General features: G+C 48.6%; 1 protein-coding gene across 5 annotated transcripts in view; it reads right to left on the bottom strand.

Annotated features, from left to right (window-relative positions):
• LOC123769723 (matrix-remodeling-associated protein 5-like) overlaps window positions 1–25,731 on the bottom strand; it is a 254,948-nt gene that overhangs the window by 135,134 nt on the left and 94,083 nt on the right. The gene's annotated exons all lie outside the window — the stretch shown is intronic.

Below are 25,731 nucleotides of genomic sequence, written 5' to 3'. Positions count from 1 at the left end.
GGGACTACAGGCAGCTGTCTACGGGACTACAGGCAGCTGTCTACGGGACTACAGGCAGCTGTCTACGGGACTACAGGCAGCTGTCTATGGGACTACTGGCAGCTGTCTACGGGACTACAGACAGCTGTCTATGGGACTACAGACAGCTGTCTATGGGACTACTGGCAGCTGTCTATGAGACTACTGGCAGCTGTCTACGGGACTACAGGCAGCTGTCTATGGGACTACAGGCAGCTGTCTACGGGACTACAGGCAGCTGTCTATGGGACTACTGGCAGCTGTCTACGGGACTACAGACAGCTGTCTACGGGACAACAGGCAGCTGTCTACGGGACTACAGACAGCTGTCTACGGGACTACTGGCAGCTGTCTGCGGGACTACAGGCAGCTGTGTATGGGACTACAGGCAGCTGTGTATGGGACTACAGGCAGCTGTCTACGGGACTACAGGCAGCTGTCTACGGGACTACAGACAGCTGTCTACGGGACAACAGGCAGCTGTTTACGGGACTACAGACAGCTGTCTACGGGACTACTGGCAGCTGTCTACGGGACTACTGGCAGTTGTCTACGGGACTACAGGCAGTTGTCTACGGGACTACAGGCAGCTGTCTACGGGACTACAGGCAGCTGTCTGCGGGACTACAGGCAGCTGTCTACGGGACTACTGGCAGCTGTCTACGGGACTACTGGCAGCTGTCTACGGGACTACAGGCAGCTGTCTACGGGACTACAGGCAGCTGTGTATGGGACTACAGACAGCTGTCTACGGGACAACAGGCAGCTGTCTACGGGACTACAGACAGCTGTCTACGGGACTACAGGCAGCTGTCTACGGGACTACAGGCAGCTGTCTGCGGGACTACAGGCAGCTGTCTACGGGACAACAGGCAGCTGTCTACGGGACTACTGGCAGCTTTCTACGGGACTACAGGCAGCTGTCTACGGGACTACAGACAGCTGTCTGCGGGACTACAGACAGCTGTCTACGGGACAACAGGCAGCTGACTACGGGACTACTGGCAGCTGTCTACGGGACTACAGGCAGCTGTGTATGGGACTACTGGCAGCTGTCTACGGGACTACAGGCAGCTGTGTATGGGACTACTGGCAGCTGTCTACGGGACTACAGGCAGCTGTGTATGGGACTACAGGCAGCTGTCTACGGGACTGCTGGCAGCTGTCTGCGGGACTACAGGCAGCTGTCTCCGGGACTACTGGCAGCTGTCTACGGGACTACAGGCAGCTGTGTATGGGACTACAGGCAGCTGTCTGCGGGACTACAGGCAGCTGTCTACGGGACTACTGGCAGCTGTCTACGGGACTACAGGCAGCTGTGTATGGGACTACTGGCAGCTGTCTACGGGACTACAGGCAGCTGTGTATGGGACTACAGGCAGCTGTCTACGGGACTACTGGCAGCTGTCTACGGGACTACAGGCAGCTGTGTATGGGACTACAGGCAGCTGTCTACGGGACTACAGGCAGCTGTGTATGGGACTACAGGCAGCTGTGTATGGGACTACAGACAGCTGTCTGCGGGACTACAGACAGCTGTCTACGGGACTACTGGCAGCTGTCTACGGGACTACAGGCAGCTGTGTATGGGACTACAGGCAACTGTCTACGGGACTACAGGCAGCTGTCTACGGGACTACAGGCAGCTGTGTATGGGACTACAGGCAGCTGTCTACGGGACTACAGGCAGCTGTCTACGGGACTACAGGCAGCTGTCTACGGGACTACAGGCAGCTGTCTATGGGACTACTGGCAGCTGTCTACGGGACTACAGACAGCTGTCTATGGGACTACAGACAGCTGTCTATGGGACTACTGGCAGCTGTCTATGAGACTACTGGCAGCTGTCTACGGGACTACAGGCAGCTGTCTATGGGACTACAGGCAGCTGTCTACGGGACTACAGGCAGCTGTCTATGGGACTACTGGCAGCTGTCTACGGGACTACAGGCAGCTGTCTACGGGACTACTGGCAGCTGTCTACGGGACTACAGACAGCTGTCTACGGGACAACAGGCAGCTGACTACGGGACTACTGGCAGCTGTCTACGGGACTACAGGCAGCTGTGTATGGGACTACTGGCAGCTGTCTACGGGACTACAGGCAGCTGTGTATGGGACTACTGGCAGCTGTCTACGGGACTACAGGCAGCTGTGTATGGGACTACAGGCAGCTGTCTACGGGACTACTGGCAGCTGTCTGCGGGACTACAGGCAGCTGTCTACGGGACTACTGGCAGCTGTCTACGGGACTACAGGCAGCTGTGTATGGGACTACAGGCAGCTGTCTGCGGGACTACAGGCAGCTGTCTACGGGACTACTGGCAGCTGTCTACGGGACTACAGGCAGCTGTGTATGGGACTACTGGCAGCTGTCTACGGGACTACAGGCAGCTGTGTATGGGACTACAGGCAGCTGTCTACGGGACTACTGGCAGCTGTCTACGGGACTACAGGCAGCTGTGTATGGGACTACAGGCAGCTGTCTACGGGACTACAGGCAGCTGTGTATGGGACTACAGGCAGCTGTGTATGGGACTACAGACAGCTGTCTGCGGGACTACAGACAGCTGTCTACGGGACTACTGGCAGCTGTCTACGGGACTACAGGTAGCTGTGTATGGGACTACAGGCAACTGTCTACGGGACTACAGGCAGCTGTCTACGGGACTACAGGCAGCTGTGTATGGGACTACTGGCAGCTGTCTACGGGACTACAGGCAGCTGTCTACGGGACTACAGGCAGCTGTCTACGGGACTACAGGCAGCTGTCTACGGGACTACAGGCAGCTGTCTATGGGACTACTGGCAGCTGTCTACGGGACTACAGACAGCTGTCTATGGGACTACAGACAGCTGTCTATGGGACTACTGGCAGCTGTCTATGAGACTACTGGCAGCTGTCTACGGGACTACAGGCAGCTGTCTATGGGACTACAGGCAGCTGTCTACGGGACTACAGGCAGCTGTCTATGGGACTACTGGCAGCTGTCTACGGGACTACAGGCAGCTGTCTACGGGACTACTGACAGCTGTCTACGGGACTACAGGCAGCTGTCTACGGGACTACAGGCAGCTGTCTACGGGACTACAGGCAGCTGTCTATGGGACTACTGGCAGCTGTCTACGGGACTACAGGCAGCTGTCTACGGGACTACTGGCAGCTGTCTACGGGACTACAGGCAGCTGTCTATGGGACTACTGGCTGCTGTCTACGGGACTACTGGCAGCTGTCTACGGGACTACAGGCAGCTGTCTACGGGACTACAGGCAGCTGTCTATGGGACTACGGGCAGCTGTCTACGGGACTACAGGCAGCTGTCTACGGGACTACAGGCAGCTGTCTATGGGACTACAGGCAGCTGTCTACGTGACTACAGACAGCTGTCTACGGGACTACAGGCAGCTGTCTATGGGACTACTGGCAGCTGTCTACGGGACTACAGGCAGCTGTCTACGGGACTACAGGCAGCTGTCTATGGGACTACAGACAGCTGTCTATGGGACTACTGGCAGCTGTCTACGGGACTACAGGCAGCTGTCTACGGGACTACAGGCAGCTATCTACGGGACTACAGGCAGCTGTCTACGGGACTACAGGCAGCTGTCTACGGGACTACAGGCAGCTGTCTACGGGACTACAGACAGCTGTCTACGGGACTACAGACAGGTGTCTACGGGACTACAGGCAGCTGTCTACGGGACTACAGACAGCTGTCTACGGGACTACAGGCAGCTGTCTACGGGACTACAGACAGCTGTCTACGGGACTACAGGCAGCTGTCTACGGGACTACAGACAGCTGTCTACGGGACTGCAGGCAGCTGTGTATGGGACTACAGGCAGCTGTCTACGGGACTACAGACAGCTGTCTACGGGACTACAGACAGCTGTGTATGGGACTACAGACAGCTGTGTATGGGACTACAGGCAGCTGTCTACGGGACTACAGGCAGCTGTCTATGGGACTACTGGCAGCTGTCTACGGGACTATTGGCAGCTGTCTACGGGACTACAAGCAGCTGTCTACGGAACTACAGGCAGCTGTCTACGGGACTACAGACAGCTGTCTACAGGACTACAGGCAGCTGTCTACGGGACTACAGACAGCTGTCTACGGGACTACAGGCAGCTGTCTACGGGACTACAGACAGCTGTCTACGGGACTGCAGGCAGCTGTGTATGGGACTACAGGCAGCTGTCTACGGGACTACAGACAGCTGTCTACGGGACTACAGACAGCTGTGTATGGGACTACAGACAGCTGTGTATGGGACTACAGGCAGCTGTCTACGGGACTACAGGCAGCTGTCTATGGGACTACTGGCAGCTGTCTACGGGACTACTGGCAGCTGTCTACGGGACTACAGGCAGCTGTCTACGGGACTACAGGCAGCTGTGTATGGGACTACAGACAGCTGTCTACGGGACTACAGGCAGCTGTCTACGGGACTACAGGCAGCTATCTACGGGACTACAGGCAGCTGTCTACGGGACTACAGGCAGCTGTCTACGGGACTACAGACAGCTGTCTACGGGACTACAGACAGGTGTCTACGGGACTACAGGCAGCTGTCTACGGGACTACAGACAGCTGTCTACGGGACTACAGGCAGCTGTCTACGGGACTACAGACAGCTGTCTACGGGACTACAGGCAGCTGTCTACGGGACTACAGACAGCTGTCTACGGGACTGCAGGCAGCTGTGTATGGGACTACAGGCAGCTGTCTACGGGACTACAGACAGCTGTCTACGGGACTACAGACAGCTGTGTATGGGACTACAGACAGCTGTGTATGGGACTACAGGCAGCTGTCTACGGGACTACAGGCAGCTGTCTATGGGACTACTGGCAGCTGTCTACGGGACTACAGGCAGCTGTCTACGGGACTACAGGCAGCTGTCTGCGGGACTACAGGCAGCTGTCTACGGGACTACAGGCAGCTGTCTACGGGACTACAGGCAGCTGTCTGCGGGACTACAGACAGCTGTCTACGGGACTACAGGCAGCTGTCTACGGGACTACAGGCAGCTGTCTGCGGGACTACAGGCAGCTGTGTATGGGACTACAGGCAGCTGTGTATGGGACTACAGGCAGCTGTCTACGGGACTACAGGCAGCTGTCTACGGGACTACAGACAGCTGTCTACGGGACAACAGGCAGCTGTCTACGGGACTACAGACAGCTGTCTACGGGACTACTGGCAGCTGTCTGCGGGACTACAGGCAGCTGTGTATGGGACTACAGGCAGCTGTGTATGGGACTACAGGCAGCTGTCTACGGGACTACAGGCAGCTGTCTACGGGACTACAGACAGCTGTCTACTGGACAACAGGCAGCTGTCTACGGGACTACAGACAGCTGTCTACGGGACTACTGGCAGCTGTCTACGGGACTACTGGCAGTTGTCTACGGGACTACAGGCAGTTGTCTACGGGACTACAGGCAGCTGTCTACGGGACTACAGGCAGCTGTCTGCGGGACTACAGGCAGCTGTCTACGGGACTACTGGCAGCTGTCTACGGGACTACTGGCAGCTGTCTACGGGACTACAGGCAGCTGTCTACGGGACTACAGGCAGCTGTGTATGGGACTACAGACAGCTGTCTACGGGACAACAGGCAGCTGTCTACGGGACTACAGACAGCTGTCTACGGGACTACAGGCAGCTGTCTACGGGACTACAGGCAGCTGTCTGCGGGACTACAGGCAGCTGTCTACGGGACAACAGGCAGCTGTCTACGGGACTACTGGCAGCTTTCTACGGGACTACAGGCAGCTGTCTACGGGACTACAGACAGCTGTCTGCGGGACTACAGACAGCTGTCTACGGGACAACAGGCAGCTGACTACGGGACTACTGGCAGCTGTCTACGGGACTACAGGCAGCTGTGTATGGGACTACTGGCAGCTGTCTACGGGACTACAGGCAGCTGTGTATGGGACTACTGGCAGCTGTCTACGGGACTACAGGCAGCTGTGTATGGGACTACAGGCAGCTGTCTACGGGACTACTGGCAGCTGTCTGCGGGACTACAGGCAGCTGTCTCCGGGACTACTGGCAGCTGTCTACGGGACTACAGGCAGCTGTGTATGGGACAACAGGCAGCTGTCTGCGGGACTACAGGCAGCTGTCTACGGGACTACTGGCAGCTGTCTACGGGACTACAGGCAGCTGTGTATGGGACTACTGGCAGCTGTCTACGGGACTACAGGCAGCTGTGTATGGGACTACAGGCAGCTGTCTACGGGACTACTGGCAGCTGTCTACGGGACTACAGGCAGCTGTGTATGGGACTACAGGCAGCTGTCTACGGGACTACAGGCAGCTGTGTATGGGACTACAGACAGCTGTCTGCGGGACTACAGACAGCTGTCTACGGGACTACTGGCAGCTGTCTACGGGACTACAGGCAGCTGTGTATGGGACTACAGGCAACTGTCTACGGGACTACAGACAGCTGTCTACGGGACTACAGGCAGCTGTGTATGGGACTACTGGCAGCTGTATACGGGACTACAGGCAGCTGTCTACGGGACTACAGGCAGCTGTCTACGGGACTACAGGCAGCTGTCTGCGGGACTACAGGCAGCTGTCTACGGGACTACAGGCAGCTGTCTACGGGACTACAGGCAGCTGTCTGCGGGACTACAGACAGCTGTCTACGGGACTACAGGCAGCTGTCTACGGGACTACAGGCAGCTGTCTGCGGGACTACAGGCAGCTGTGTATGGGACTACAGGCAGCTGTGTATGGGACTACAGGCAGCTGTCTACGGGACTACAGGCAGCTGTCTACGGGACTACAGACAGCTGTCTACGGGACAACAGGCAGCTGTCTACGGGACTACAGACAGCTGTCTACGGGACTACTGGCAGCTGTCTGCGGGACTACAGGCAGCTGTGTATGGGACTACAGGCAGCTGTGTATGGGACTACAGGCAGCTGTCTACGGGACTACAGGCAGCTGTCTACGGGACTACAGACAGCTGTCTACTGGACAACAGGCAGCTGTCTACGGGACTACAGACAGCTGTCTACGGGACTACTGGCAGCTGTCTACGGGACTACTGGCAGTTGTCTACGGGACTACAGGCAGTTGTCTACGGGACTACAGGCAGCTGTCTACGGGACTACAGGCAGCTGTCTGCGGGACTACAGGCAGCTGTCTACGGGACTACTGGCAGCTGTCTACGGGACTACTGGCAGCTGTCTACGGGACTACAGGCAGCTGTCTACGGGACTACAGGCAGCTGTGTATGGGACTACAGACAGCTGTCTACGGGACAACAGGCAGCTGTCTACGGGACTACAGACAGCTGTCTACGGGACTACAGGCAGCTGTCTACGGGACTACAGGCAGCTGTCTGCGGGACTACAGGCAGCTGTCTACGGGACAACAGGCAGCTGTCTACGGGACTACTGGCAGCTTTCTACGGGACTACAGGCAGCTGTCTACGGGACTACAGACAGCTGTCTGCGGGACTACAGACAGCTGTCTACGGGACAACAGGCAGCTGACTACGGGACTACTGGCAGCTGTCTACGGGACTACAGGCAGCTGTGTATGGGACTACTGGCAGCTGTCTACGGGACTACAGGCAGCTGTGTATGGGACTACTGGCAGCTGTCTACGGGACTACAGGCAGCTGTGTATGGGACTACAGGCAGCTGTCTACGGGACTACTGGCAGCTGTCTGCGGGACTACAGGCAGCTGTCTCCGGGACTACTGGCAGCTGTCTACGGGACTACAGGCAGCTGTGTATGGGACTACAGGCAGCTGTCTGCGGGACTACAGGCAGCTGTCTACGGGACTACTGGCAGCTGTCTACGGGACTACAGGCAGCTGTGTATGGGACTACTGGCAGCTGTCTACGGGACTACAGGCAGCTGTGTATGGGACTACAGGCAGCTGTCTACGGGACTACTGGCAGCTGTCTACGGGACTACAGGCAGCTGTGTATGGGACTACAGGCAGCTGTCTACGGGACTACAGGCAGCTGTGTATGGGACTACAGACAGCTGTCTGCGGGACTACAGACAGCTGTCTACGGGACTACTGGCAGCTGTCTACGGGACTACAGGCAGCTGTGTATGGGACTACAGGCAACTGTCTACGGGACTACAGACAGCTGTCTACGGGACTACAGGCAGCTGTGTATGGGACTACTGGCAGCTGTATACGGGACTACAGGCAGCTGTCTACGGGACTACAGGCAGCTGTCTACGGGACTACAGGCAGCTGTCTACGGGACTACAGGCAGCTGTCTATGGGACTACTGGCAGCTGTCTACGGGACTACAGACAGCTGTCTATGGGACTACAGACAGCTGTCAATGGGACTACTGGCAGCTGTCTATGAGACTACTGGCAGCTGTCTACGGGACTACAGGCAGCTGTCTATGGGACTACAGGCAGCTGTCTACGGGACTACAGGCAGCTGTCTATGGGACTACTGGCAGCTGTCTACGGGACTACAGGCAGCTGTCTACGGGACTACTGGCAGCTGTCTACGGGACTACAGACAGCTGTCTACGGGACAACAGGCAGCTGACTACGGGACTACTGGCAGCTGTCTACGGGACTACAGGCAGCTGTGTATGGGACTACTGGCAGCTGTCTACGGGACTACAGGCAGCTGTGTATGGGACTACTGGCAGCTGTCTACGGGACTACAGGCAGCTGTGTATGGGACTACAAGCAGCTGTCTACGGGACTACTGGCAGCTGTTTGCGGGACTACAGGCAGCTGTCTACGGGACTACTGGCAGCTGTCTACAGGACTACAGGCAGCTGTGTATGGGACTACAGGCAGCTGTCTGCGGGACTACAGGCAGCTGTCTACGGGACTACTGGCAGCTGTCTACGGGACAACAGGCAGCTGTGTATGGGACTACTGGCAGCTGTCTACGGGACTACAGGCAGCTGTGTATGGGACTACAGGCAGCTGTCTACGGGACTACTGGCAGCTGTCTACGGGACTACAGGCAGCTGTGTATGGGACTACAGGCAGCTGTCTACGGGACTACAGGCAGCTGTGTATGGGACTACAGGCAGCTGTGTATGGGACTACAGACAGCTGTCTGCGGGACTACAGACAGCTGTCTACGGGACTACTGGCAGCTGTCTACGGGACTACAGGTAGCTGTGTATGGGACTACAGGCAACTGTCTACGGGACTACAGGCAGCTGTCTACGGGACTACAGGCAGCTGTGTATGGGACTACTGGCAGCTGTCTACGGGACTACAGGCAGCTGTCTACGGGACTACAGGCAGCTGTCTACGGGACTACAGGCAGCTGTCTACGGGACTACAGGCAGCTGTCTATGGGACTACTGGCAGCTGTCTACGGGACTACAGACAGCTGTCTATGGGACTACAGACAGCTGTCTATGGGACTACTGGCAGCTGTCTATGAGACTACTGGCAGCTGTCTACGGGACTACAGGCAGCTGTCTATGGGACTACAGGCAGCTGTCTACGGGACTACAGGCAGCTGTCTATGGGACTACTGGCAGCTGTCTACGGGACTACAGGCAGCTGTCTACGGGACTACTGACAGCTGTCTACGGGACTACAGGCAGCTGTCTACGGGACTACAGGCAGCTGTCTACGGGACTACAGGCAGCTGTCTATGGGATTACTGGCAGCTGTCTACGGGACTACAGGCAGCTGTCTACGGGACTACTGGCAGCTGTCTACGGGACTACAGGCAGCTGTCTATGGGACTACTGGCAGCTGTCTACGGGACTACTGGCAGCTGTCTACGGGACTACAGGCAGCTGTCTACGGGACTACAGGCAGCTGTCTATGGGACTACGGGCAGCTGTCTACGGGACTACAGGCAGCTGTCTACGGGACTACAGGCAGCTGTCTATGGGACTACAGGCAGCTGTCTACGTGACTACAGACAGCTGTCTACGGGACTACAGGCAGCTGTCTATGGGACTACTGGCAGCTGTCTACGGGACTACAGGCTGCTGTCTACGGGACTACAGGCAGCTGTCTATGGCACTACAGACAGCTGTCTATGGGACTACTGGCAGCTGTCTACGGGACTACAGGCAGCTGTCTACGGGACTACAGGCAGCTATCTACGGGACTACAGGTAGCTGTCTACGGGACTACAGGCAGCTGTCTACGGGACTACAGGCAGCTGTCTACGGGACTACAGACAGCTGTCTACGGGACTACAGACAGGTGTCTACGGGACTACAGGCAGCTGTCTACGGGACTACAGACAGCTGTCTACGGGACTACAGGCAGCTGTCTACGGGACTACAGACAGCTGTCTACGGGACTACAGGCAGCTGTCTACGGGACTACAGACAGCTGTCTACGGGACTGCAGGCAGCTGTGTATGGGACTACAGGCAGCTGTCTACGGGACTACAGACAGCTGTCTACGGGACTACAGACAGCTGTGTATGGGACTACAGACAGCTGTGTATGGGACTACAGGCAGCTGTCTACGGGACTACAGGCAGCTGTCTATGGGACTACTGGCAGCTGTCTACGGGACTATTGGCAGCTGTCTACGGGACTACAGGCAGCTGTCTACGGGACTACAGGCAGCTGTGTATGGGACTACAGACAGCTGTCTACGGGACTACAGGCAGCTGTCTACGGGACTACAGGCAGCTGTCTACGGGACTACAGGCAGCTGTCTGCGGGACTACAGGCAGCTGTCTACGGGACTACAGGCAGCTGTCTACGGGACTACAGGCAGCTGTCTGCGGGACTACAGACAGCTGTCTACAGGACTACAGGCAGCTGTCTACGGGACTACAGGCAGCTGTCTGCGGGACTACAGGCAGCTGTGTATGGGACTACAGGCAGCTGTGTATGGGACTACAGGCAGCTGTCTACGGGACTACAGGCAGCTGTCTACGGGACTACAGACAGCTGTCTACGAGACAACAGGCAGCTGTCTACGGGACTACAGACAGCTGTCTACGGGACTACTGGCAGCTGTCTACGGGACTACTGGCAGCTGTCTACGGGACTACAGGCAGCTGTCTACGGGACTACAGGCAGCTGTCTGCGGGACTACAGGCAGCTGTCTACGGGACTACTGGCAGCTGTCTACGGGACTACTGGCAGCTGTCTACGGGACTACAGGCAGCTGTCTACGGGACTACAGGCAGCTGTGTATGGGACTACAGACAGCTGTCTACGGGACAACAGGCAGCTGTCTACGGGACTACAGACAGCTGTCTACGGGACTACAGGCAGCTGTCTACGGGACTACAGGCAGCTGTCTGCGGGACTACAGGCAGCTGTCTACGGGACAACAGGCAGCTGTCTACGGGACTACTGGCAGCTGTCTACGGGACTACAGGCAGCTGTCTACGGGACTACAGACAGCTGTCTGCGGGACTACAGACAGCTGTCTACGGGACAACAGGCAGCTGACTACGGGACTACTGGCAGCTGTCTACGGGACTACAGGCAGCTGTGTATGTGACTACTGGCAGCTGTCTACGGGACTACTGGCAGCTGTGTTTGGGACTACTGGCAGCTGTCTACGGGACTACAGGCAGCTGTGTATGGGACTACAGGCAGCTGTCTACGGGACTACTGGCAGCTGTCTGCGGGACTACAGGCAGCTGTCTACGGGACTTCTGGCAGCTGTCTACGGGACTACAGGCAGCTGTGTATGGGACTACAGGCAGCTGTCTGCGGGACTACAGGCAGCTGTCTACGGGACTACTGGCAGCTGTCTACGGGACTACAGGCAGCTGTCTACGGGACAACAGGCAGCTGACTACGGGACTACTGGCAGCTGTCTACGGGACTACAGGCAGCTGTGTATGGGACTACTGGCAGCTGTCTACGGGACTACAGGCAGCTGTGTATGGAACTACAGGCAGCTGTCTACGGGACTACTGGCAGCTGTCTACGGGACTACAGGCAGCTGTGTATGGGACTACAGGCAGCTGTCTACGGGACTACAGGCAGCTGTGTATGGGACTACAGGCAACTGTCTACGGGACTACAGGCAGCTGTCTACGGGACTACAGGCAGCTGTGTATGGGACTACTGGCATCTGTCTACGGGACTACAGGCAGCTGTCTACGGGACTACAGGCAGCTGTCTACGGGACTACAGGCAGCTGTCTACGGGACTACAGGCAGCTGTCTATGGGACTACTGGCAGCTGTCTACGGGACTACAGACAGCTGTCTATGGGACTACAGACAGCTGTCTATGGGACTACTGGCAGCTGTGTACGGGACTACAGACAGCTGTCTATGGGACTACTGGCAGCTGTCTATGGGACTACAGGCAGCTGTCTACGGGACTACAGGCAGCTGTCTGCGGGACTACAGGCAGCTTTGTATGGGACTACTGGCAGCTGTCTACGGGACTACAGGCAGCTGTCTACGGGACTACAGGCAGCTGTCTGCGGGACTACAGGCAGCTGTGTATGGGACTACTGGCAGCTGTCTACGGGACTACAGGCAGCTGTCTACGGGACTACAGACAGCTGTCTATGGGACTACAGGCAGCGGTGTATGGGACTACTGGCAGCTGTCTACGGGACTACTGGCAGCTGTCTGCGGGACTACAGGCAGCTGTCTATGGGACTACTGGCAGCTGTCTACGGGACTACTGGCAGCTGTCTATGGGACTACTGGCAGCTGTCTGCGGGACTACAGGCAGCTGTCTATGGGACTACAGGCAGCTGTCTACGGGACTACTGGCAGCTGTCTATGGGACTACTGGCAGCTGTCTATGGGACTACTGGCAGCTGTGTATGGGACTACAGACAGCTGTCTACGGGACTACAGACAGCTGTCTATGGGACTACAGACAGCTGTCTATGGGACTACTGGCAGCTGTGTACGGGACTACAGGCAGCTGTCTATGGGACTACAGGCAGCTGTCTATGGGACTACAGGCAGCTGTCTACGGGACTACAGGCAGCTGTCTACGGGACTACTGGCAGCTGTCTGCGGGACTACAGGCAGCTGTCTATGGGACTACTGGCAGCTGTGTACGGGAGTACAGGCAGCTGTCTACTACAGAGCTCTGACTACAGAGCAGCACCGAAGGGGAAAACTGTAGCTCAGTCGCGGCAAAATCTGGTATATTTTGGATATTGAGTGAAAAAAGTTTGGCAGATGCAAATTCTTTCTATGCGTCTTTCAACTCAAAGAGGACATATATATAGACTGCAAGGAGACGTTGTATGCGTCACAGGAAACGCACCAGTGGTACTCGCACGAGTTTGGCGTAAGTAATTATCAAAAGAAGTCGCCAAACCGGAAAGATAATAGAGCACCAAAGTTTTATGTAAACATTCCAACTGTTCCCATTCGAATATGAACTGTATGTTCCAGCCAACAGGCCAATGTGGGCCCTATCGTCACTAGAAGAGGAGGGAACGAGCAGCAACCAAGCAGCCCCAAAGTGTGATTACCGGAGATATACGCGAGCTTATGTACCGTGGAACTCCGCCAAGCTGAAGAGGAACACCGTCGGGTTCTAAATCACAACAACGATAACATTCCTTCGGGAAAGAAAGCAGGCCGACCCGCGCCCTGTAGGCGAGGGGACTAAACCTGCATTGATCATTATGTTCGGAGTCAACTATTGGCTTAGGCAAAGATATTTACCTTTTTTTGCATATATTAATTAAAACAATTGGACAGTGAATTAAGGTTATGGTTAAAATTATTAATTTTCTCTTAATTGAATTGCGATCGCCTTCGATTAATCTAGTTCTTTCTTTAAGTGCCTTGTGGTCTAGGAAAATGTTGATGACACAGGATTCATAGTATGAGTCCTGTGTCGTTCATACTATGAAAGGAATCGCGAGCTTGGCCTCCCGCGATCCCAGCGCCTCTAGGGGTATCCTAGCGTCCCTCGCCCCCTAGGGATATCGCAGCGTCCCTCGCCCCAAGGGGTATCCCAGCGTCCCTCGCCCTTAGGGGTATCCCAGCGTCCCTCGCCCCTAGGGGTATTCCAGCGTCCCTCGCCCCAAAGGGTATCCGAGCGTCCCTCGCCCTTAGGGGTATCCTAGCGTCCCTCGCCCTAGGGATATCCCAGTGTCCCTCGCCCCAAGGGGTATCCCAGCGTCTCTCGCCCCTAGGGGTATCCCAGCGTCCCTCGCGCTTAGGGGTATCCCAGCGTCCCTCGCCCCTAGGGGTATTCCAGCGTCCCTCGCCCCAAAGGGTATCCGAGCGTCCCTTGCCCTTAGGGGTATCCTTGTCGGAAAATCCGACACCATTTAATATATCATACAGATAATAGCTGTATTGTATAAACAAGTTACCCATAGAAAACGTAACTTGTAGTGGAATTACCGTCTAAAGAAAACAGGATATCATCACCACACACTATTATAATTCACCACCTATTATGGTGGGAATTATTCTTAAATACATTAGTCTTTGGACTTTACCATCATAAAAACATCTTATATAAATTAACTTAATTATCAATATTAAAGTAGAGTAAATGTGACCCTTCTATCACTTTCTGAAATGTGGACAATGTAAGCCAGGCGTCAGAGGGAGGAGGAAGGGGCAGCCATTGTTTATATTGAGACCAGAGGCTCACACGGGAGCAAATTCGGCTCCTGTTAATTTTACTTGGACGTAGTGTTATGGATACCAAAGGTGTACCATCTGTCAACACGCTGTCTACAAATTCAAGTTAAGTGTCTATCCGAAACCCGTTTATCATTCATTTATGGCCATTAATGTCAGGATATAGGGTGACCCGGTTAGATCACGTGGAAGCCTCAAACTAAAGGTAATTAAGCCAGGTCTTTATTGTTCCATGTACTGTATAGTGTTTTCTCTGATATAGCTTGTCATATATAGGATTCTGGCTTCACAGCTAGCGCACTTTTGACAGGTCAAGACGAGGGTGCAAGATTTTGTGCACCAGTTACTGGGTGATGGAAGCTACCTCAAAGAGGATAATTTGGTGTCTACACCCTAGTTATACCTGGTGGACTAACCTGCTGTACTATAAGATAAGGAACCTTTTCAATGTATGTAGTCTATTCCTGTAGTTTGATTGGCTGCATATATTAATTTAATAAACCCCCCCTAATGTGTAGAGGATCGATTTGTGAGATTAAGAGATTATTGCAGAAATACAGTCCACTTATCATTATACAAATTGCTATCGAAGTATATAAATTAACGTAAATATAAATTCATATAAATTAAATAAATATAAATCTCACAGGTCGGTTCCCACATTATTTGGTCCTTCGAACCGGATTATTTGGACCTTCGGAACCGGAATATTCGGTCCTTTGAACCCACATTTGGTCATCTTAGTACCGGATGAACCAGTTAACCAGTGGATTCATTAAATATACTAGTGCAGTGTTATTTAAACAAAGCCAGCAGTCAAGACGGCAGCGTAGCCTCGAGGGAGCTCGGGAGCCCCCCTCAACTGAGTTCAGCTTCGTCAGCGGTTTCATGCACACCCACACATATTTGGTGGCGTGTTATTTCGTGAAATGACAGCGCTAATATTGAAGCCAGCCAAATTAGTGACTGTGTCGCGAGATTGTTCACGGATTTCGTGGTGTTACATTTCGCGAGAGATTATCTACGAATTTTGTGGACTTTATTTCGCGAGGTCACTAATAATATTTAATACTTCTTGATAATATTAGAAGTTTCATAGAGGCTAATTAAGAGGCCTATCAATAATTGTGTATATTATTTCTCCAAAATAGAGAATTATTTAATATAAATTGCACTAGTGTTCACAGTATAATATTTACTAATTGCCAACCCACAACAGGGTAGGATATGACTAGTTGAACTATTATTGCTCATCCTAGTCCCATTATTACCATAGTCAGTTGTACTATATTGAATAACCTAACACCATTAATGAATGGTCCAGACCCTATTTTGGGTGTAATTATTATCAACTCGAATTGAGTTGTATATATAAAAATTTACTTATGATCATTACACCTTTGAGTGATTAATTAGTGTCTCTACCATCCTAGGGTGATATAGAAGAGCTAACCTAAAGGTACTTCCAGTGACACTGGTTTATCACTCAAATCATTAGTGTGTATGATTGTATATATATAATGTGTATTAATTTTAAGTGCTAACCTCTAGTAGAGGTAGGATTATTGCCTAGTGAGTGCAGAATTTACCCTAGGCTACCATTAGTGTTTGTTCAGTATTATGAGCAGCCCAAGTACAAGTCCCACAAGGCTTCACCAACGAGCCAGTATGGATAATGCAGGGAGAATGAAAAGAACCCTTGCAGGTCTTAAAGGCCACTTAACAAGACAGATCAAGAAATGTGAAGATTTGTCCACAACAATCTCAAGTTGATTATGCTGACCTGGAAAGCTATTATCAAGCAGCTGCAGGTAAATTTGAGCAAATCAAATGCCAAATGGCTGTCCTTGTGGGGACAGACTACTACCATCAATTCATTGGTAGCCCTACTAAATATCAGGGTATAACCATGTTAAACTCTGCAGGAGGTAAATTACTCTCAGGCCCAGTATCAAGCCTGAGGAGACCTATGCCTGCAGATAAACAATACCAATAGAAATCTAAATTTGTCAGCTGATTATATTTCTCCAGTAGCATTATACTAAGGAGATTACAGCTGACTATACCAACAGAAGTTGATGTTAGTATCATCATTTGAAGCTGAAGATGAGTTCATGAGGCCTCAGTGGCAAATCAGTGAACAGTAGTCTAAAACAGCTACAAGTCACTGTGACCAATGTCACTGAACCCACTGCAGTCTCAGAACCATACTTTACTTTAATGATGAGCTATTCAATCTTCTGAATCAATTAACTAAATTAAACCCTAATAAATCTGATGACTGATTTGATACATTTATTATTTAATCAAGATGTATTCCATGGGCCTCAGTGTTTATATATCAGTGACCAGTTACCTGAACAAACTTCAAGTTATATCTAATGTCACTGATCTCACTGCAGTCCCTGAATCATACTTGACTGTAGTACTTGATCACATTCAGTCTTCTGGGTTAAATAATATGTAATAAGGCTTGAATATTAGCCTTTCAAGAGTTGACAGGGAAATGAAATTGCATTAGACTTCTAACCCCTGCAACTCTAGTACGGGACATCCGTCCTGTACGAACAGACACACAAATGTGTGATTACTAACTACTAACATCAAATTAATGTAATAATTCGAAGGAGGAGTATCGGTGTTCGTCTGTTCTAAACAGGACTTCGACCCGTGAGCAGCCCCCTGGGGAATTATGTTGGAAAATCCGACACCATTTAATATATGATACAGATAATAGCTGTATTGTATAAACAAGTTACCCATAGAAAACGTAACTTGTAGTGGAATTACCGTCTAAAGAAAACGGGATATCATCACCACACACTATTATAATTCACCACCTATTATGGTGGGAATTATTCTTAAATACATTAGTCTTTGGACTTTACCATCATAAAAACATCTTATATAAATTAACTTAATTATCAATATTAAAGTAGAGTAAATGTGACCCTTCTATCACTTTCTGAAATGTGGACAATGTAAGCCAGGCGTCAGAGGGAGGAGGAAGGGGCAGCCATTGTTTATATTGAGACCAGAGGCTCACACGGGAGCAAATTCGGCTCCTGTTAATTTTACTTGGACGTAGTGTTATGGATACCAAAGGTGTACCATCTGTCAACACGCTGTCTACAAATTCAAGTTAAGTGTCTATCCGAAACCCGTTTATCATTCATTTATGGCCATTAATGTCAGGATATAGGGTGATCAGGTTAGATCACGTGGAAGCCTCAAACTAAAGGTAATTAAGCCAGGTCTTTATTGTTCCATGTACTGTATAGTGTTTTCTCTGATATAGCTTGTCATATATAGGATTCTGGCTTCACAGCTAGCGCACTTTTGACAGGTCAAGACGAGGGTGCAAGATTTGTGCACCAGTTACTGGGTGATGGAAGCTACCTCAAAGAGGATAATTTGGTGTCTACACCCTAGTTATACCTGGTGGACTAACCTGCTGTACTATAAGATAAGGAACCTTTTCAATGTATGTAGTCTATTCCTGTAGTTTGATTGGCTGCATATATTAATTTAATAAACCCCCCCTAATGTGTAGAGGATCGATTTGTGAGATTAAGAGATTATTGCAGAAATACAGTCCACTTATCATTATACAAATTGCTATCGAAGTATATAAATTAACGTAAATATAAATTCATATAAATTAAATAAATATAAATCTCACAGGTCGGTTCCCACAATCCTAGCGTCCCTCGCCCCTAGGGATATCCCAGTGTCCCTCGCCCCAAGGGGTATCCCAGCGTCTCTCGCCCCTAGGGGTATCCCAGCGTCCCTCGCGCTTAGGGGTATCCAGCGTCCCTCGCCCCTAGGGGTATTCCAGCGTCCCACGCCCCAAAGGGTATCCGAGCGTCCCTTGCCCTTAGGGGTATCCTAGCGTCCCTCGCCCCTAGGGATATCCCAGTGTCCCTCGCCCCAAAGGGTATCCCAGCGTCTCTCGCCTCTAGGGGTATCCCAGCGTCCCTCGCTCCTAAGGATATTCCAGCGTCCCTCGGTCCTAGGGGTATCCCAGCGTCCCTAGTCCCTAGGGCGGGGGGTGCCAGTGTCTGACATTTCTGGGTGACTACTGACTGGCGGGAGTTGTGGCTCTCTCCAGCTACCAATAAATGTCTTAATTTAACCTGACACAGTTTGAAAGTTAGGAGCCAAATAGCAGCTATATATTCTACCAGCTAGGATTTAGGATGGGTAAAGGTGGAGTGAGGGTGAAGTGAGGGATAGTGGTGTGAGTGTGTTAGAATGTGAGGTGAGAATATGTTAGAATGTGGTATGTGTTAGAATGTGGTGTGTGTTAGAATGTGGTGTGTTAGAATGTGGTGTGTGTTAGAATGTGGTGTGTGTTAGAATGTGGTGTGTTAGAATGTGGTGTGTATTAGAATGTGGTGTGTGTTAGAATGTGGTGTGTGTTAGGATGAGGTGTGAGTGTGTTAGAATGAGGTGAGAGTGTGTTAGAATGTGGTGTGAGTGTGTTGGAATGTGGTGTGTGTTAGAATGTGGTGTGAGTGTTAGAATGTGGTGTGAGTGTTAGAATGAGGTGTGAGTGTGTTAGAATGAGGTGAGAGTGTGCTAGAATGCAATATGTAGCAAGCTTGTTGAAACAGAGAATTAGGAGAGGAGACAGTAACAGGAGAAGAGAGAGGGAGATTGATAGAGTCTTGATGGTAGAAAAAGAGAGAGAAGGAGTAAGACAGAGAGAGATATAATGGACGGTAGAACGACGGTTTCGCTTAATGCAGGTCGGCGTTCATTCCCCGACCGTCCAAGTGGTTGGGCACTTGGCTATTCAATCCCAAATCCTTATCCTGACCCAATTCCAGTGCTATATAGTCGTAATTGCTTGGCCCCTTCCTCTGATAGTTCCCTTCCTTTCGCTCCAAACACCTATGAATACTGCTGTCTGCGAGACAATGATCACATGCCGATACCTCTGAGGATAACTTACGCTCAAAAAGTTTACTTATTCTTAATTCCTTCTTATAGTCAGCTGTAAACAAATGTCATTGGTTTACTCAGCTGATTTCTCTTGGGTATAATTCATAGATCAAACGGTTGGGTATACTTCATATATATGTATATCATATATCATATATATATATCATATATATACTTCATATAGTATACTTGGGTATACTTCAAGATCAAACTTCTAACTCCATTTGACATACGTCAAATGATAAGAACTTTATCCGCACTGATTAGAAATATTCACTGGATCCGTTTACTTGTTTTTACCAGCAATAGAGTTTCCAAATTCTCGTAGCGTCCTCGCCAGTGTAAAGAGGAATGAGTAACATTAGAGGAGCGATGACGCGCTACGCTCCTCCCAAGAGAGGACACTGCTTAAAGGTGATTGGTCGTTTCTCTCACTCTTGATGCGCTTTAGCTGACATCGTGACGTCATCATCAATCCAGTGCGCTTGGCGCCATGTTGTAATTAGAGGAAATTGCAAAAACAGATGTATGACAGAACTATAAATATAACAGCTACAAGTAGCTGTTATCAACACTTATTGGAATACATGTTATTTTTTTATTTCGGAGGAGCTCCTGTAAGATACAGGTACTTCACTTGTACTGTGAGAAACTCCTACAAGATACAGGTACTTCACTTGTACTGTGAGAAACTCTTACAAGATACAGGATACCTCACTTGCACTGTGAGAAAATCTTATATGATACAGGGAAAACCGGACACAGGGACGTTTGGACACAGGAGTGCCACCCCAACTGCCTTGCAAACACACAAGTAAAAGTTTCCCATGATTTCCTTGTTACAACTTGCACTAAAAATTTTACATCGTGTTATAACGTTCTAATGACGTATGAGAACGTTGTTACAAAATGTTATATTGGTTGTTACAATTGTTAGAATGTATGCTCCTTCCATACGAATCGTTTCTACTTGCCATCACTTGAATATTGCTCGGCATACACCTCCCCTTTAAGGAATGATTTTTGAAATAGAAGGAATGCAAAGAACGCAACACTGCACATATATACACAAAGTCAATTTCCACTTTTTTTTAGAGCAGTAGAAATATTTTCCATAACAAAAGAGACGAAAAAAAAGAGTCACAACATTTACATGAAAGATAGTACATGGCTGAAATATGTGCAGTAAATAACAACCTACAAGAAAGAAAGAAAGAAAGAAATGGAAGGAAGGGCCAAATAAACTCAGTGAAGAATAGAGGCATCATAGGCTCAGAGATAACTTGAAGAAAAAGATGTTTCTTCATCCTCGCCTGGGCGTTCATTAAGATAAATGTGACCTCAACTGAGGGTTCAGTAAAATAAATGTGACCTCAACTGAGCGTTCAGTAAAATAAATGTGACCTCAACTGAGCGTTCAGTAAAATAAATGTGACCTCAACTGAGCGTTCAGTAAAATAAATGTGATCTCAACTGAGCGTTCAGTAAGATAAATGTGACCTCAACTGAGCGTTCAGTAAAATAAATGTGACCTCAACTGAACGTTCAGTAAGATAAATGTGACCTCAACTGAGCGTTCAGTAAAATAAATGTGACCTCAACTGAGCGTTCAGTAAAATAAATGTGACCTCAACTGAGCGTTCAGTAAAATAAATGTGACCTCACCTGAACGTTCAGTAAGATAAATGTGACCTCAACTGAGCGTCCAGTAAAATAAATGTGACCTCAACTGAGCGTTCAGTAAAATAAATGTGACCTCACCTGTGCGTTCAGTAAGATGAGACTACCCTCGTTATTGGTGTTCAGGTACATTAGAGCAGACTAAGAATTGACTAAAGAATCAAGAGCAGAGTACCAGTGAACTCTCTCCTAAAGTGTTGCCTTAGAAAGTGGCACTTTTTCTCCCGCTTTTTCCTCGTCCATTCTCGTGCTGGAAAAGAATAGTTAACGCACTTCTCTTGTTCCCTGTCACAGGGTCTTAATGAAGCCCGTTCAGCCACTGAGAAAACTACAGATAAATCATCTTCTAAACTGCAAAACACATTATTCCTCCACATTTTTGCCTCAGAAGATTTTAATAGTATTTTCAAAAGTAATTATTAATATGTATGTCAATGTAAATAAATAACAATAATTATAAATAGTTAGCATTACATGAGCTATATCCTGTTGAGGATATTTACCAGGTAATTGTGTCAGTTCTTGTGAGAGTAAATAACTTGGCCGCTGGTGATAATTATTAGATTCCAGATAAATGAATTACCTATGCAGGTGATGGGAGGGAGGTAAGGTGAGGTAATTACAGATGGAAGTGCTAGGGTAGAATGTCTGGGACGTGATGTGACGGCTGGATAGGAGCTGGGATGGGAGGCCGCAAGTAAGGAATAGTGCCCAGCCAATCGAGAAATCGGGGGAATTGTTCGCTGACCTGCAAAGGAGATAGACCATCCCTCTACCGTCCATCACAAGTAGATGGTGGTGATTGTGATTCAATTTTGAGTTAAATGAATTTCCTTTACAACTGGTAACAGTGCGAAGACTCGGTTAAAATCAAATACGTTTGAACCTTTTTTTAATTAATAGTTTATTATATTCACGCTTCGCCGTGCGTGTCAAAAACTTAACCCAGGGAGGGATGTATAGAAAAACTAGCTAAGGCAGGCCTGAGAAACGCCTAGAATCTACGTAAGCAAAGCTCTAATGGAAAGTAATGTCGAAGCTTTTATGCTGCGAGTACATAAGATTTACGGAACTCCAGCAGGCCTATATTAGCCTATACGAGGCAGTTCCTAATGAAATATCCACCGCAAACTGATTCATGTATTTTTCTAACCTTAGCGAGGACGCTAAGCCCCAAAGTCATCACAAGGTAAATCATCAAAAGGTAACATATGCTCGGAACAATCAAGTGATCGTTCACTTGAAAATGTTTGGAGCGTGTTTTTTCTGAATTTATTTCCATGCTTACTTTTTGTATCGTTCGCAAGTTTGCAAATATTGCTGCTGACTCCCATATCTAAATCTTATATATGATAGAACGACAAAGGTCCAAGACACAGACTCAAATGATTTGTTGAAGTTAAGGTAATTACAAAGACACAAAGACATTTAAAGACACATAATGACAGTTCTCGCCAGTAACAATTGCCTGAAAAGAACGACAAAAAGGCTGACCAAACCATACACCAGAAGATGAAGATATGACGACGTTTCGGTCGTCTAGGATCATTATCACAGGACTTGATAATGGTCCAGGACGGTCCGAAACGTTGTCGTCTCCTCATCTTCTGGTGTGTGGTTTAGTCATCATATCTTCAGCCACGTTATTGTGACTCATCGTCTGCATATGACAAAAATTGGACCCATTTGTAAAATCATGTCGAGTATCCTTAATTAATCAAAGTTTCTCAACATGTAAAGAATGGTTTATTGCGATGATCGATTCAAGTAATTTTTCCACATAGACATTAAGCTAATTGGCTGATAATCTGACGCAAATTATTTATTTTCTTTCTTTAAAATTGGCTCAATCAATACAACTCTCGGCGATTCCGGAACTTTTCTCTACTGAAGTGATTTATTTAATATTTGATGGGGGTATGCGGCTGTGCCCAAGACTGTCTATCTCTCTATCTGTTTGTCTGTCTGACGCTGTCTTCCTCCCTCCCACACTTTGCATGTTGCTAACCCCAAGCGTCAGACCCCCACCCTTGGACAAACAGATAATGAGTCGATTTTTTCTTCGACTTGCAAGCAATTAATATTTTACGATATATTGAGAAGAGAGAAACAGATTCGAGCCAGAATGCATGAGCACTAGATGTCATGGCTCCCGTTATGAAACTTGTGTGGGGAAAACTCCAGGCAGCTATTCTCCTGTTTTAAAATTGACTTTAATAAGATAAAGTTTTGTCTTATTTATTTTCTTAATAAGCAAGAATTAATTAAGTGGACTGTATGTACTTGATTAAACTGCCTGAAATTATCTCACACAGTTTTGGGGACAATTTGTAGCTTACACCACTTTGAGATGGCTCATTCTTAAACCATAAATTGTTTACCTTATTAATATAATTATATCATACCACATATGGTGGTCTAATCTACTAGTAATAATTACTAATTATGAATACTAATACTACTATAACAAAAAGGGGCTTAGGTGATCCTGTTGAAGGGGCCTGCTAAGGCTGTGTGATTGTAGCATCAATATGGGTGTGGCCCTGTGCCTCTCTGTGCCACGTAATGACGGCTGTGGAGACTACAAGCCCTGGCATACTGCTAGGTAAATTATGTGTAAGGGTCAACTGTCTGCTCAGCTTCTTGTTATTCCAAATTTACCAAATTTACACAATTTACCTGTATGGGATACAAGGAGTTAATAAAAGTTCCCTAAATATATAATTACAGGTATGACATGGAATATGAGGGTGTTAAATGGGGTACACGTACTATTGTGGGGTGTTATCCATACATCCTAACCGCCTACCTATTGTAGCTAAACTGTGCACTGGTTTAATATACAAATACTTGGTAAGACGGATACGGTCATTGCTGTGATGTTGAGAGGCTGTGTTGCTGGTTGTTGACACGTAATTTGGGTGTCTGGGGAATCAGCTTCTGGAGCTCTCTACAGCATGTTTTGTTTTGTTGTTGATGTAGTGAGAGAGAGAGAGTGAGTGAAGCCCCCCCCCCCCTTCTGTGTACTGTTGGTTCCACTTCTGAACTAAAATTTACATTAACAAGGGAGTCAAGCTACATTTTGGTGTTAGTAATTATATTCAGTCTTATTGAGTACTTTTTTGTTAAATTTAGACACAAGACTGTTGTATAAACAGTAATATATTTTGTAAATATACATGGTGTCTCTGACGTCACGGGATCACCCATTTTAAGGGATTACTGTCTAAGGGGATACAATGTTATTATGTGTGTGTCGGATTCCGACAATTTTTGAGTATGTGGTACTCGTTTCAATGGTACTGAACCTGACCCATCAATGTTGAGCACGTACCCTGCAGCAATCTCCATGCAAAAATAATTGAACGAGACTAGCCTCAAGCATATGTCCTGCCACCTTGAACAGACAGATATTCTGTATCATAGACATAATAGACAACAATAAATGTGTCTTCGAGGATTCGAACAAAGACCATCAGGATAGCAGCCTAGTATTACGTCCAGGATGGTTAAAAGAGAAGGGGGAACAAATAAGTCTTCAGTTTCATTGTTGCTCTCACGACCTTCAAACACTATAATGCAAATTTATTTATTTATTTATTTATTTATTTATTTATATATATACAAGAAGGTACATTGGGTTTGTGAGAATACATTGGATAGTACAGTATTTACATTCTTGTAAAGCCACTAGTACGCACAGCGTTTCGGGCAGGTCCTTAATCTAGCAGATAATTTTAAGTAGGTAATTTCAATCAGAATTGATAAATGATAAAGATACATTACAAGAGAAAAATGAGATGAGAGAGATAAGTAAGTATATTAAAGCACATTGTTATATTAAAGCTCTGATTGATTACATTGACAGCTTGACTAGTAATTTAAACAAGATTAATAGACACCATACAGCAGATTGACAGCACATATAAGACAGCAATGATCACAATGGTAAAGATGTTCAGATTGGGTACATAAAGATTGGGAGACTGGGTAGCAAAAGATACAGATAAACAAGATTTATAAACACCATACAACAGATTGGCAGCACATATAAGAAAACAGCAATGATCACAATGGTAAAGATGTTCAAATTGGGAACATAAAGGTTGGGAGATTGGGTAGCAATTGATACAGTGCAATTTTAAGGCAAAAAGTGAAAAACTATGAAGATGAAATTAGGTACTTTTTAGTATTGATTTTGAATGATGTAAAAGTTGGACAGCTTTTCAATTCAGTAGGGAGTGAGTTCCATGATGAAAGACTGAACATGAGACTGGGGGTTCCAACCTGGCGGTCTTGGTTCGAATCCTTAAAGGCGGTCATCGAATTTACTATTGAACAAATGTAGCTTTGCATTCAGTCAAACGTTACACACACAATTAATGATACCTATTTTTTTTTAAGTAAACCGGTTATTAAAACTACCACTTACAATGCAACTAATATTAACATTATAAATGCCCAGTTTAACATTATGTATCAAATTACAAAACTTTTTCTATGATAAAACGTATAAAACTTCATTA

This window comes from Procambarus clarkii, chromosome 14 (genome assembly GCF_040958095.1).
Source record: "Procambarus clarkii isolate CNS0578487 chromosome 14, FALCON_Pclarkii_2.0, whole genome shotgun sequence".
NCBI classification, from domain to species: Eukaryota; Metazoa; Arthropoda; class Malacostraca; order Decapoda; family Cambaridae; genus Procambarus; species Procambarus clarkii.
The sequence above is the reverse complement of the archived record's forward strand: the minus strand, read 5'-3'. Positions and strand labels throughout refer to the sequence as shown.